Consider the following 15188-nt stretch of genomic DNA (forward strand, 5'->3'; position numbering starts at 1 on the left):
AGACACCTCTCTGTTGCATATAACCGTCCACACCAGGTCCAGCTCCTTCAGTTTCTCTGTCAGTGGGCAACTCACTTATGGGTAGACCTGCAGTACTTCAGGTTCTTAATGTCGAGCAGGGTCTTCCAATCATAAAAAAAAATTAAAAAGATAATAACACCTTTGGTTGATCCCATAGAAACTGCTGCATCCAAATGTGCTTTCATCTTATCAGAACTCAAGCACATCATAGAAGATAGAGGAGTATTGGTACATAAGGTGATTGACAGGAAAAGATAAAGTATTGGTGGAGGGGAGTGTGGTGGGAAACTAGGATGCATGTAATCTGGAGAGAGTAACTTTTTTGAAGACTAATTGCCTATTAAAAGTCTCTTTTTTTTTCTATCCAATTTTCACTTCCCCATCATAAGATCATAAGATATAGGAGCAGAATTAGGCTATTTGGCCCATTAAATCTGTTCCACCATTTCATCATGGCTGATCCATTTTTCCTCTCAGCCCCAATCAACCGCCTCTTCCCCAGTATCCCTTCAAACACTCTTCATATGACAAGCCGTTCAATCCTGGAATCATTTTTGTTAACGTCCTTTGAACCCTCTCCAGTTTCAGCACATCCTTTCTAAGGGGCCCAAAACTGTTCACAATGCTCCAAGTGAGGCCTCACCAGTGTTTTATAAATTGTCAACATTACATCTTTGCCTTTACATTCTAGTCTTCTTGAAACAAACACTAACATCGTGTTACAAATGAGGAGCAACTCTGATGGGCAGAAGGGTACAGAATCGCCAATGCCCACCCCCCCCACCCCCCCCCCACTTTTTGAGAATCGCAAGATCGCTATTATTTCAGGTCTGATACCCAAGAAATGACAGAGATACACAGCATGTCAGTAATGAGAGAGAGACAATGCCAGAATACACAAGGTGGAATGTCTCCTATTGACAAAGAGAGAGATTACTGCTATTGTCTCTTGAAGGAGGAATTGTGTATTGAGTGCTGTACTATTCATTGAAACCCCTCAGGGGGCAGCCAGAGTGGTCTGGTTGAGGGATTGCATCATCCCAACCTGATTGACATCTGAGACCCCGTGAGTGGGGATAAAAGTAGGGTCTGGGGAACACCCCTCAGATGCACCAGGAGAGATGCTACGAGACCGGTGGGGGCTTGTGTGTGTGTCCACCCTTGCCTGGGTGATGAGTCCTCCACGGAATGGTCTAGCTAAAGGACGGAGACAGATCAAGATCGTAAAAAGGAAAGTCGGCAAGTTACTCTCTCTCTCCAACAATTGCAACACAGTGATCAACAACGACTGCAGCCTGTAGGAACTGAACTGAATTTTATATTTCCATCGGACAATTCATTATCCCCTAGACAACGATAGAGCTTATTTCTTATTGATTATTATTATACCCGCACTTTTAGGTTTAGTATTGATGACGTATATTATCTGTATATTTGCATTGATATTATTTTTGTGTATTTTTACTAATAAATACTGTTAAAAATAGTATCATCAGACTTCAATGGCTACTCCTATCTTTGCTGGTAAGACACCCAGTTACGGGGTTCGTAACAACTTGGGGCCTCGTCTCAAGATTTGATACCAAATTGGAGGGCCAGTAAATCGGGCTTTTAAGTCCAGACTTGGATCTGGTTGTGCGGATAACCAGACGGGAAACCAGCAAAGATGGACGCAGACGAATTTACACAAAACCCGACTTTGAAGGTGCTAGAGGAGGCCACAAAGATGGACTTGGTAAATATTGTGAAAGGACTAAATCTCGCAGAGGTGAGGTTGTCAATGAAAAAGTGGGAGATGCGGAGGGCCATAACTCAGTATTATATTGAGACGAATGTGCTTTCGGCTGAGGTATTGGACAATATCCCTGAAAAGGTACCAGCTATTGGGACGGCTCAGTTACAGTTGGAGAAATTGAGGCTGGACGCAGAACAGAGGAAAAGGGCGTATGAGCTCCAGCTAAAGGAGTTAGAGGCGAAAAGGGAGTATGAGCTCCAGCTAAAGGAGTTAGAGGTGAAAAGGGAGAAAGAAGCAGCTGAAAAGGAGAAGGAAAGAGCTGAAAAGCAGAGGGAGAATGAGGAGAAGGAGAAACAGAGGCAGCATGAGTTGGACATGGAGAAGTTAAGGCAAGAGCGAAGAGCTCAAGGGGCAGACCGAGAGAAGAAGTTTAATGTTAGTAGGGAGCTTAGGTTAGTACCTCCGTTCAAGGAGACGGATGTTGATAGTTATTTCTTGCATTTTGAAAAGGTGGCAGTGAATCAGAAGTGGCCCAGAGATCAGTGGGTGGCGTGGTTACAAAGTGTGTTAAAAGGGAAGGCACAACGGGCATATGCGGCGTTGTCTGTGGAGGAGGAGGAGTATGAGAATTACGATGAAGTAAAACAGGCCATTCTTCGGGCCTATGAATTGGTACCTGAGGCCTATAGACAAAAGTTCAGAGATTTAAAGAAAGTGTGGAATCAGATGTATGCAGGGTTTGCCTATGAGAAGGGTGTACTCTTGGATCGCTGGTGTGCGGCAGAAAGGGTGGAAGAGGATTTTCGGCGTTTCAGGGAGTTAATTCTGATTGAGGAATTTAAAGGTTGTGTTTCGGATGATATCCGGATGTATTTGAATGTGAAGCCGAATAAGTCCATATTCAAATTTGCCAGGTTCGCAGATGAATATGCCCTAACCCACAAGACAAAGTTTTCCTTGAATAAGAGTTACCAGAAAGACCGTAGGAACGGTAGAGAAAGCCCACCGGCTGAGGCAGAAATTCAGCCGGGAGCTAGTGGTAAAAGTAAGGAGGAAGAAAGGCAAGATGGCAGGAGGGTTCCTGGCTTGACCTGTTTTAATTGTGGAATGGTGGGTCATATTGCATCTAAGTGCCTTGCTCCGAGGAAGGAGACAGGAAAAGGGAAAGCAGCAGTCCCTACAGGATGTATTGTGTCGATCAGTAGATTGACAAGAAAGCCCCAGGTAGATAGAATACAAGAGGGGCGTGAGAAATTTATTTCAGAAGAGACCGTGTCTGTGAAAGAGGGAGAAACACCAGTCCCAGTGTGGATCTGGAGAGATACTGGAGCTGAGCAGTCATTGATTCTTGGTAAGGTACTAGATTTTGGTTCTGAGACTGGAGAGGTAGCTTTGAGAGGCATAGGAAAAGGGACAGAAGCTGTGCCTTTGCATAGGATCATTATAAATTGTGATCTGGTATCTGAACCAGTTGAAATAGGGGGTGCGATCAGAATTTCTGAGAGCTGACGTGGACGTCCTTCTTGGTAATGATTTAGCAGGTGGTGAGGTTTGGTTAGCAATGAAGCTGACGAGCCAGCCTGTAAATGTTGAGGACCCGCCCCAGATTCCAAGATCTATCCTGCATGCGCGATCACTCGCAGCATGTCGAGAAAGGCAGCTGAGAAAGAGACCAGTTTAAATGAGTCCTGTGTGGATTTGGCTGAGACGTTTTTACCGACCCTGTACCAAGAGGGGTTAGAGGGTGGTAAAACGGAGAATAGGGAGGTGAAAGAGAGTAAAGGAGAGGAGGTAGACCTACCCTTAGCCAGGAGGAAATTTATAGAGGCACGGAGTAAAAATGAGAAACAGATAAGGCTGTTAGAAGGTCCAGGGTTGGACATGGATGATCTGTCTGACCTGACAGAACTGTTTGAAGAAGTTGAAGAATTTAAATGTGTTCCCGATAATGAAATAAGTGCATCCTAGATGAAAAGGATGCCATTACCTTGAATGAGTCTGCTGGGTTTGTTAGATGAGGTTGTTTCAGCCCGCAGGGTTGAGTTTACTCCAGAAGGGAGTTGCCCAGAGAGTAACTGGGAGGATCAGGGGAACTTAGAATTTGAAAAGGGGACGGGTATTGAAAGCCTGGAAGAGGCAGATGTCCCATTTGAGTGTGTTCAAGATGTGGATGCACGTGGTACTGAACCTAGTAATGAAACGTCTGAGGTATCTGATTTGGTTGAAAAGGAACGCAGTCCTTGTGGGTCAGATGGACTTGGTTCAGTGAAGAAAGGGTTAACCTTGGTACTAGTGGGAAGTGAGAATTCCCAGTTGTTTGCGTTCGAAGGTGTGTTAAAAGTTAGTGAGGAGATAAAAGGTCGTGATGTGGATATTATTATTGAAGGAGAAGGGAAAAGTGTAGTTCCTAAATTGAATGAAGAAAATTTAAAGTCTGGATTGGTGTCAGAAGCAGTAACCAGGCTGAAGGAACAATGGCTTGTTAACAAGGTGCCTGCGAATCAATTACAGTTTGTTTTGGAATGTAAAGGTACCCCACTCGCTAATGTTATTCAAGGATGTGCTGTGAAGAGGCAGAATTTGAAATGTTGTTTGGACAAAGAGGGATCGCTTGCAGATATTAAACTGAAAACTAATAGAATGAAGGGTCCTGAAGATAAAAGTAATGACTTGCTTAAAAATAAAGAATTGTGTGGAAGTTCAGAAGATGGGCTAAGTTTGGAAAACATTGTTGATAAAATAACTCCTATGGAAGGAGTATGCAAAAGCCTATTCCACACTGGTGAGTAAGCCAACCACGTGCGAGTTAAGTGGAAAAGGGGTGAAAGTTGACGAAATGCCACTTTAAATAACAGGATCTGGTTTTGAGGGATTTCGACAAAGCATGTAAATAATAAAGACAACACCATGGAAGATTGACTGTTAAGTTTGAAAGTAAAATAAAGATTAGTATTTGCATAAACTTTTGTAATATACATGTAAGCTAAGATCACAACTCTTTAGTCTTGTTTTGCTGAAGAAAAGGAATAAAAATAGGTGGTTATTAATTTGGAATCTGATGCTGCAAGAATTTGATATTAAGATACAGCATATTAAAGGAAGTGATAATGTGCTCGCTGACTGTTTATCTAGATGCTGAATTGAATGTATAACTGTATTACTCTGTAGTGAAAAAACTATTTTGTATTGTGTTAGATTCTGAAATTCTGTAAGATTCTGTATTAGTTAATTTTTCCCAGTGGTAAAAATCCTTAGAAGGATGGGGGTGTTATGAATGAGGAGCAACTGATGGGCAGAAGGGTACAGAATCACCAATGCCCGCCCCCCCCCTTTTTGAGAATCGCAAGATTGCTATTATTTTGGGTCTGATACCCAGGAAATGAGAGAGATACACAGCATGTCAATAATGAGAGAGAGACAACGCCAGAATACACAAGGTGGAATGTCTCCTAATCTCTCCTAGAGAGATTACTGCTATTGTCTCTTGGAGAAGGAATTGTGTATTGAGTACTGTACTATTCATTGAAACCCGTTAGGGGGCAGCCAGAGTGGGCTGTTTGAAGGATTGCATCATCCCAACCTGATTGACATCTGAGACCCCGTGAGTGGGGATAAAAGTAGGGTCTGGGGAACACCCCTCAGACGCACCAGGAGAGATGCTACGAGACCGGTGGGGGGCTGGTGTGTGTCCACCCTTGCCTGGGTGACGAGTCCTCCACGGAACGGTCTAGCTAAAGGACGGAGACGGATCAAGATCGTAAAAAGGAAAGTCAGCAAGTTACTCGCTCTCTCTCCAACAATTGTAACACAGTGATCAACAACGATTGCAGCCTGTAGGAACTGAACTGAACTTTATATTTCCATCAGACAATTCATTATCCCCTAGACAACAATAGAGCTTATTTCTTATTGATTATTATTATACCCACACTTTTAGGTTTAGTATTGATGATGTATATTATCTGTATATTTGCATTGATATTATTTTTGTGTATTTTTACTAATAAATACTGTTAAAAATAGTATCATCAGACTTCAACGGCTACTCCTATCTTTGCTGGTAAGACACCCAGTTACAGGGTTCGTAACAATCGCATTTGCCTTCCTCACCAACAACACAAACTGCAAATTAACCTTTAGGGAATCATGTATAAGGACTCTCAAGTCCCTTTGCACCTCTAGTTTTTGTATTTTCTTTCCATTTAGAAAGTAGTCAACCCTTTCATTTCTTCTACCAAAGTGTGTGACCATATACTTCCCAACACTGTATTCCATCTGCAACTCTTTGCCATTTCTCCTAATCTGTTGAAGTCCTTCTGTAGCCTCTCTACTTGCTCAAAATACCTGCCCCTCAACCTATCTTCGTATCATCTACAAACTTTGCAACAAAGCCATCAATTCCATCATCCAAATCATTAACATACAACGTAAAAAGAATTGGTTCCAACACTGACCCCTGTGCAGCATCACTGGTCACCAGCAGCCAAGCAGAAAAGGCTCCCTTTAATCCCACTCTTTTCCTCCTGCCAATCAGCCACTGCTTTATCCATGCTAAAATCATTCCTGTAATACTATGGGCTCATAACTTGTTAAGCAGCTTTATGTGTGGCACCTTGTCAAAGGTCTTGAAAATCCAAGTACACAACATTAGCTGATTCTCCTTAGTCTATCCTGCTTGTTATTTCTTCAAAGAATTCCAATTGATTTGTCAGGCAAGATTTTCGCTTGAGGAAACCATGCTGACTACAGCCTATTTTATCATGTGCCTCCAAAAACCCCAAAACCACATCATTAACAATTATCTCCAACATCTTCCCAAACACTGAGGTCAGACTAACTGGCCTCTAATTTCCTTTTTTTCTGCCTCTCTCCCTTCTCGAAGTTTGGAGTGAAATTTTCAATTTTCCAGTCTTCCAGAACCATTCTAGAATATAGAGATTCTTGAAAGATAACTACTTATGCCTCCACTATCTCTTCAGCCACGTCTATCAGAACCCTGGGGTGTACACCATCTGGTCCAGGTGACATAACTACCTTCAGACTTTTCAGTTTCCCAAGAACCTTCTCTCTAATAATGGTAACTACACACTTCATGACCCCTGAAACCTGGAACTTTCACTTTTACTGCTAGTGTCTTCCACAGTGAAAATTAATGCAAAATACTTATTCAGTTCATCGTTTACTTCTTTGTCCCCCAATACCACCTGTCCATCATTGTTTTCCAGCAGTCCAATATCCACTCTCGCCTCTCTTTTACAATTTATGTATCTGAAGAAACTTATTGTATCCTCTTTAATATTATTGGCTTGCTTACTTTCGTATTCCATCTTTACATTCTTTATGACTTTTTTGTTGCCTTCTGTTGGTTTTTTAAAATTTCCAAATCCTCTAACTTTCCACTAATCTTTGCTCTATTATCTGCCCTCTCTTTGGCTTTCATGTTGGTTTTAACTTCCCTGTTAGTTATAGTTGAGTCATCTTGCCTTTAGAATACTTCTCCCTCTTTGGGATGTATATATCCCATGCCTTCCAAATTGCTTCTAGAAATTCTCGTCATTGCTGCTCTGCCATCATCAATTGAAGCTTTAGTAGCATTTTTTTCTTGATTGAGGACAGCTACTTTGTGCTTATTTCGTATGGTAGCCAAATTGCCAGTCTTCATTGGAAAGTGTATTCAATCCATAATTGGTCCACCCTTCCTTTGAGTATATTGAAATGTAAGCTTAGGATCCCATTTTATATTATCTGAATTATTTTCATGCTCATTCTGTATAGCCTTATTTCATTTTATGTGTCTCTGTACTCTCATAAGCTTGGTTTTCAGTTGTTTGATGAATGCTGAAATCATGACATGCCTGCTGTCTTCTTCATCTTTAGTTATTCATGGATATGAGTCTATACTGTCTCTGTAAAGATGGTTGCTCTTCCACAAATATTCTCTCTGAAATATTTTCTATCTGCCCAATTTCATTCTCCAGCTCTGAGTGGGGTAGAAATATTGAGCAAGAATGATTTCTTGCACACAATTCAGGAAATCTTGACCTTTGATTGTGTTAATATCCCAATCTTTATAAAACAAATTGAAGTCCTCTTTCTGAACTATTGCACCTTTCTGTAATTTCCATGAACATTTGCAATTCTGACTCATCAAAGGTGATCTACAGTATTAATTTAATAGCATAATAGTGCATATGTATTCGCAGATGGACTCTATTTTGGCCCAAAGCCATATTGTACTATTTCACTACCACGGTCACTTCTGTAATTTATTGTTTCCTTTGTTTTTCTCTTCAATTACTTGGAATATTAATTTCATAATCAAGTGCTTCCTTGTGCCTACTCTCTACTGGTGCCAGTAGAGTATATTGAAGATCTATGTGGGTACATGTGCTAAAACTCATCAGCCAGTAGTTCTTTTAGTGACCTCAGAAAAAGGAAAAGATCGGGTTCAAATTTGATGCCTTCATTTTAAGAACAAATGTGAATAGTGATTCAACTGTTAAGAACAGTAAGACCCCATCTGATCCACTTCAACACTATATCACCCACATTTCCTATTATCTTTGAAGTAGAAAAATAACTATTTTAGTACTTTCATTTGACCTGCAGCTCAAAAGGTAAGGACCAAGGAAACTCCACTTCTGTTTTGGATGAGGTGAGGTGAGGTGTAGCAGAAGTGTGGACAATGAGAGAGATACAGGTAAGAGCTGACAGACAACACTCAAGCTCAGGATTGAATTATGATCTTTGGGAGACAGTGGTCTTACCATTTGCATCACCGTCTGTGCTACTTCTACTGTGACCTTGTCCAGAACAACAAGCCTCCAGTGGATTCCCATTTTGTAATTCCTCTCTGTCTCCCTTTTTATCTACTTATCAATGGAACCCTGTTTAGTGCAAATAGGTTACCATATTTCCTATATCACAACTTTGTAAATATTAAATTTATTTTAAAGCTCTTTGTGGTGTCATTAAAAAACAATATACATAAAAGTCTTCATTTTACCTATTCTGATGTCTCACTCAGGTCCTATGCCAAGTCTAATCTTTAAAATATTCAGCTAGGAAAAGTTGCTAAAATGGTTTCCCATTACCACCCTCAAGGTTTGTTTTATTTTTCGGGTACCTTCTCCTGCATTGGATATAAGCAAAGTTGAAGAGGGTCACCACTTCCCATCAAAGTCATGTTGTATGCCTGAGATTTTGGGGGATTGGAAACACAAGTAGCCATCAGATTCAAGTTCTTCTTCTGAACACCCTCAATTTTCAATGTCAGAGTTTAGGTCTCAGGAGCTGTCAGGAGGGTGATTCAACTCTAACCATAAAAAGTTAAAAATGAGAAATCCACCAATGAGCCAGTGATTACTTCCACTAGATGTATATGCTTGACTGGTGGTCAATCTGTTATTTAGATACCACTTATAATTTACACCTACTGTTCTGATCTAGGACTTATCAATTGCTGACTCAAGAGATAGCCTCCAGCAATCTAATCTATATCTATAACGTATAGGAAAAGGCATCTCATCACGGGGACTATGAATCTATTTGAAGTCTGGACCAATTAAAATGCCTAACTATTTTCTTTCATGTACATTGTAACATAAATCACTAATGAATAAATTTGGGTCTGGTCTTATCATTCAATACTCAGCATCCTCTAAGAACAAAAAACACATGCAGAACTCAACCACAAAGTTATGTTCTATGTATGTACAATTAATTATTGCAAAGCTGTAAGATAAACAGAAAGGTAAACAAAAAATAAACTTCATGTGGAGATTTTCTGAACACTGTGAATTCATACCTTTTTAATAAATTATTGAACTGTCCTGCCAAGGACAATAAAACATTTTTAGAGTGTAGCTAGTTCAAATATTGAAATACTGAGGCAATTTTTCATGTAGGTTTCAGAAAAAAGCATTACATATCTGTCAATAACCAACTAGGTATTAGTTGAAGCATAGATTGTCCGGGTACACCCAGGTCCAGTTTTTCAAGCAAGTTACCAGGAAAGTGCATGAAGGCATGGCAGTGGAAGTTGTCTACATGGACTTCAGTAAGGCACTTGACAAGGTCACTCATGGGAGGCCGGTCAAAAAGGTTCAGTCGCTCGGCATTCAGGATGAGGTAGTAAATTGAATTAGACATTAGCTTTGTGGGAGAAGCCAGAGAGTGGTATTCAGAGTGCCCCTCCGACTGGGGATCTGGGACTAGTGGTGTGCCATAGAGATTGGTGCTGGGTCCTTTGTTGTTTATCACCATATCAATGATCTGGATGATAAGGTGGTAAACTGTATCAGCAGATTTGCGGATGTCACCTTGATTGGGGTTGTAGTGGTCTGTGAGGAAGGCTATTATGGCTTGCTGAAGGATCTGCATCGCTGAAAAAATGGGCTAAGATGTGGCAGATGGAATTTAATGCAGACTAGTGTGAGGTTTTGGTAGGACCAACCAGGGTGGATCCTGCACAGTGAGTGGTAAGACACAGAGGAGTGTGGTAGAACAAAGGGATCTGGGAATACAGGTACATAAGTCATTGAAAGTGGTGTCACAGGTAGATAGGGTCGTAAAGAAAGCTTTTGGCACATTGGCTTTCATAAATCAATATACTGAGTACTGTAAATAGGATGGTATGTTAAAGTTGTATGAGATGTTGGTAAGGCCTAATTTGGATTAATATGTCGAAGATTGCAGAGAGACATTGATAGGATGCAGAAGTGGGCTGAGAAGTGGCAGATGGAGTTCAACCCGGAGAAGTGTGAGGTGGTACACTTTGGAAGGACAAACTCCAAGGCAGAGTACAAAGTAAATGGCAGGATACCTGGTAGTGTGGAGGAGCAGAAGGATCTGGGGGTACATGTCCACAGATCCTTGAAAGTTGCCTCACAGGTAGATAGGGTAGTCAAGAAAGCTTATGGGCTGTTAGCTTTCATGAGTCGAGGGATAGAGTTTAAGAAACGCGATGTAATGATGCAGCTCTATAAAACTCTAGTTAGGCCACACTTGGAGTACTGTGTCCAGTTCTGGTCGCCTCAGTATAGGAAAGATGTGGAAGCATTGGAAAGGGTACAGAGGAGATTTACCAGGATGCTGCCTGGTTTAGAGAGTATGGATTATGTTCAGAGATTAAGGGAGCTAGGGCTTTACTCTTTGGAGAGAAGGAGGATGAGAGGAGACATGATAGAGGTGTACAAGATATTAAGAGGAATAGACAGAGTGGACAGCCAGTGCCGCTTCTCCAGGGCACTACTGCTCAGTACAAGAGAACATGGCTTTAAGGTAAGGGGAGGGAAGTTCAAGGGGGATATTAGAGGAAGGTTTTTTACTCAGAGTGGTTGGTGCGTGGAATGCACTGCCTGAGTCAGTGGTGGAGGCAGATACACTAGTGAAGTTTAAGAGACTACTAGACAGGTATATGGAGGAATTTAAGGTGGGAGGTTATATGGGAGGCAGGGTTTGAGGGTTGGCACAACATTGTGGGCCGAAGGGCCTGTAATATGCTGTACTATTCTATGTTCTATGTTTTATGTGCAGTTTTGGTTAACTACCTACAGGAAAGATGTAAACAATGTTGAAGGAGTGCAGAGAAAATTTACAAGAATGTTGCTGGGTCTGGAGGACCTGAGTTAAAAGGAAAGATTGAATAGGTTGGGACTGTATTCTTTAGAACATAGAAGACTGAGAGGAGATTTGATAAAGGTATACAACATTATGAGGGGTTTAGATAGGGTAAATGCAAGCAAGCTTTTTCCACTGAGGTTGGTTGGGACTACAATCAGAGGTCATGGCTTAAGGGTGAAAGGGGAGATGTTTAAGGGGAACATGTGGGGAAACATATTCACTCAGAGGGTTGTCAGTGTGTGGAACAAGCTGCCAGCACAAGTGGTGCATGCAAGCTCAGTTTCAACATTTACGAGAAGTTTAGATAGATACATGAACAGTAGGAGTATGGAGGGCTATGGTCCTGGTTCAGGTCGATGGGAGTAGAAGTTTAAATGGTTTGGCATGGACTAGATGTGCTGTGCTTCTCTATGTTTTGGTATACTGGGGTAAACTTCAATGAAACATTGCAGATGAGATCTGTTTATATTCATCTATGAGAGCAGATGGGAACCTTTTCGACAATTTCATCCATAAGGCAACCCTCACTTAATACCACGCTGCAATGCCGCTTTAGGCAATAGTACTCATGCCTCAGGATTAGGAATTGAATCCACAAATATTTAATGAAAAATGCTAACACCAATGGACGTGGCACCATTGGAAGAACTCAATGACTTAAAACATTTCTGATAGTACCTTTAGAATTAAAGTATCATTACTATAGGTCATTCACTCTAACATGTCTGCACCAGTCATAAAAAAGAACTCACTCTCACCTTCTAGGATGTTACAACTCTTCAAGTACATTTCCAAGTATTGCTTAGAAATGCTGAGGATTTCTGCCTTTCTTATCCTTTTAGGCATGAGTTCCATGTCCCAGTCTTCCTCTGACTAAAAACCTTTTATCCTTGATTTCTCTTAATGCTTCCAACAGTGACTTTAAATCTCTTCCCTCTGGTGTTTGGCCCCTCAAATAAGGAAAATGCATTCGGTGGCAACTTTATAGGTACACATGCACACCTGTTCACTAATACAAATATCTAATCAGCCAATTATTTGGAAGCAACATGTGTACAAGTTTGCAGACGTGATCAGAAGGTTCAGTTGCTGTTCAGAACAAACATCAGAATGGAGAAGAAATGTGATATAAATGACTTTACCGTCGAATGATTGTTGGTGCCAGATGGGGTGGATTGAGTATCTCAGAAACTGCTGATCTCCTGGGATTTTCAAACACAACCATCTCTATAGTTTATAGAGAATGGTACAAGAAATAGAAAACATCTAGTCAGTGGCAGGCAGTTGTGGGGGTGAAATGCTTTGTTAATGGGCGAGGTCAGGTAGAATTGCCAGACTGGCTCAAGCTGATAGGAAGGCGGTAGTAATTCAGATAGCCATACATTACAACAGTGGTCTATAGAAGAGCATCTCTAAACACACAACACATCGAAACTTGAAGTGAATTGGCTACAGCAACAGAAGACCGTGAACAGGAGGTATCTAATAAAGTGGCAACTGAGAGCAGGTTCTTCCCATTTATCTATGTAAAGGGGGTTTCTTCTTTTTTCTTTGTTACTGTGTATGTAATCAAAATGGCTTCTTTGTTTTGTTAAAAGCAGGAATGCTTCTTTGTTGCGAGAGAGTGCTGGAAGCTTGTTTGGGTTAAAATTTACTGATAACGAGAATTGTATTCCTTTGTAAACCAATTAGGATTAATGTTGTTCTTTCTTCTGAGTCTGTAAGCTATTGTTGGCGGGCTTTTGGGGAGATCGGTGCGAGGGGTTGAGAGAAAGAGGACGCGATGCTGTAAGCTGGGCAAGGAATGGACCCCAAGCGGGGGTCCAAGGCCAGGAGGTACCCCGAGGAGAGGAGATAAAGTTAGATGTGCTTGGTTGACCACTTTGGGTGGTCCTAAGCTGCGAGTCGAGGAGTTCGGAGGGGATCGAATGGTGGCCAGAAGACTTCAGTAATTGAGCTCCAACAGTTGTGCATGAAGTGGTTCGGACTTTGATAAGTTTGGCACCTTTTCCTTATTTTTTTTTCCTTCATATATGCTGTATCATTATTAATCATTTAGTTATAGTAACCTTTATAAATTGTACTCATTTAATCGCATATGGTGTACTGTCTGTTTTTGGGCGAGGCGGGGACATCACACAGCATCCACACCAGCTGATTACCCAGTTTGGCGGGGCCGAAGGCTGCTCCCCCTAGACGAGAACGAGCTGAGCAGGCCTGAGGCGACCCAGGGGGTTACATCTATTTTTATTTGTACATTTATTTATTGAGATAGAGCATGGAATAAGCCCTTTTGGTCCTTCAAGCCTTGCTGTTCAGCAACCCCTGAGTTAACCACAGCCTAATCACAGCACAATTTACAATAACCAACTAACCTACCAACTGGTATGTCTTTGGATTGTGAGAGGAAACCCACTCAGTCACAGGGAGAATGTACAAACTACTCACAGGCAGTGGTGGGAATTGAACCTGGTTCGCTGGTACAGTAAAGCGTTGTGCTAGTCACTATGCTACCCTGCCACAACTAGCTCTGCGCTGCTAATTTTATATATCTAAAGTAAGCCAACCTTCAGATTCTTCAGTCTGAGAGGATTTCCTAGTGTTAAAATTTTCTATTCCTGGCAACATCATCAAGAATCTACACATACAACAAGCTGGAGGAACTCAGCAGGTCGGGCCGCATCCATGGAAATGAGCAGTCAACGTTTCGGGCTGAGACCCTTCGTCAGGACTGAAGAAGGATCAAAAATCTCTTCTGCATCCTCTCCAAAGCAATCATATCTTTGTAGTATTGTGATGATCAAAGCAATAAGCAGTTCTCAAGTTGTGGCCTAACAGGTGTTATATACAGTTCTAGCATAACTTCTCCATTCTTATACACCCTGTCTCAGCTAATGCAGGGAAGCACCTCACATGCCATTTTAATAAATTTTTAAATTGTCTTGCCAAATTTCAGTATCTGTGGACATACATTTCAAGATTCCTGCTTTCCCTCACATCTCCCTGAAACCTTTCATTTATTGCATATTCTCTTGCTTTGCCACACTTCCCCAAATACATTTTCCCACACTTCTCCCAATTGAATTCCATTTGTCATTTATCTATCCAGGTGACTAAACCATGTGTATCTTTTTGCAGTCTAAAGCTCTCTCTCACTGCCAACCAAAGGACCAGTTATTGTACATTATGCAAACCTCCTTCTACTGCTCATTACCTTTAAGTCTGAATCAGTCATACATACGAAAAGTACACAGAAAATGCTGGAGAAACTCCAAGTAAACAGTTGACGTTTCGCGCTGAGACCCTTCATCAGGACTGCTTACTCATTTCTATAGATGCTGCCTGGCATGCTGAGTTCCTCCAGCATTTTGCGTGTGTTGCTTTGGATTTCCTGTATCTGCAGATTTTCACGTGTTTGTGATACATACAAAATAAAAGCAAGGGTGTCCGATGGAGCTTCATGTATTGATCGAGAGAAGATGGTGGGGGTGGTATGAGATAAAGAAGCTAAGGAAAAAGAAAACTAGTATGGGGGTGGGGGAAATAAAAGGTCAGGAAGCTAGATGGGAGATCATATTTTAAAGATAGGCAAACAGTGGACGTTCGTTTAACAATTCTTTATAGAGGTTATGGGTCTCTATATTAGTGGAAGACCGTTTACGCGTAGATGGTACTACGAAAACAACGGAGGAATGGCATTTAATTACCTTAAATGTTTGCTCACCATTACTATGAGCAACAATGATTATTTCAGACTATATAACAGTACACAATAACATAGTTTGCCATAGATCACGAGAGAGACAGC

This window comes from Hemitrygon akajei, chromosome 5 (assembly GCF_048418815.1).
Source record: "Hemitrygon akajei chromosome 5, sHemAka1.3, whole genome shotgun sequence".
NCBI classification, from domain to species: Eukaryota; Metazoa; Chordata; class Chondrichthyes; order Myliobatiformes; family Dasyatidae; genus Hemitrygon; species Hemitrygon akajei.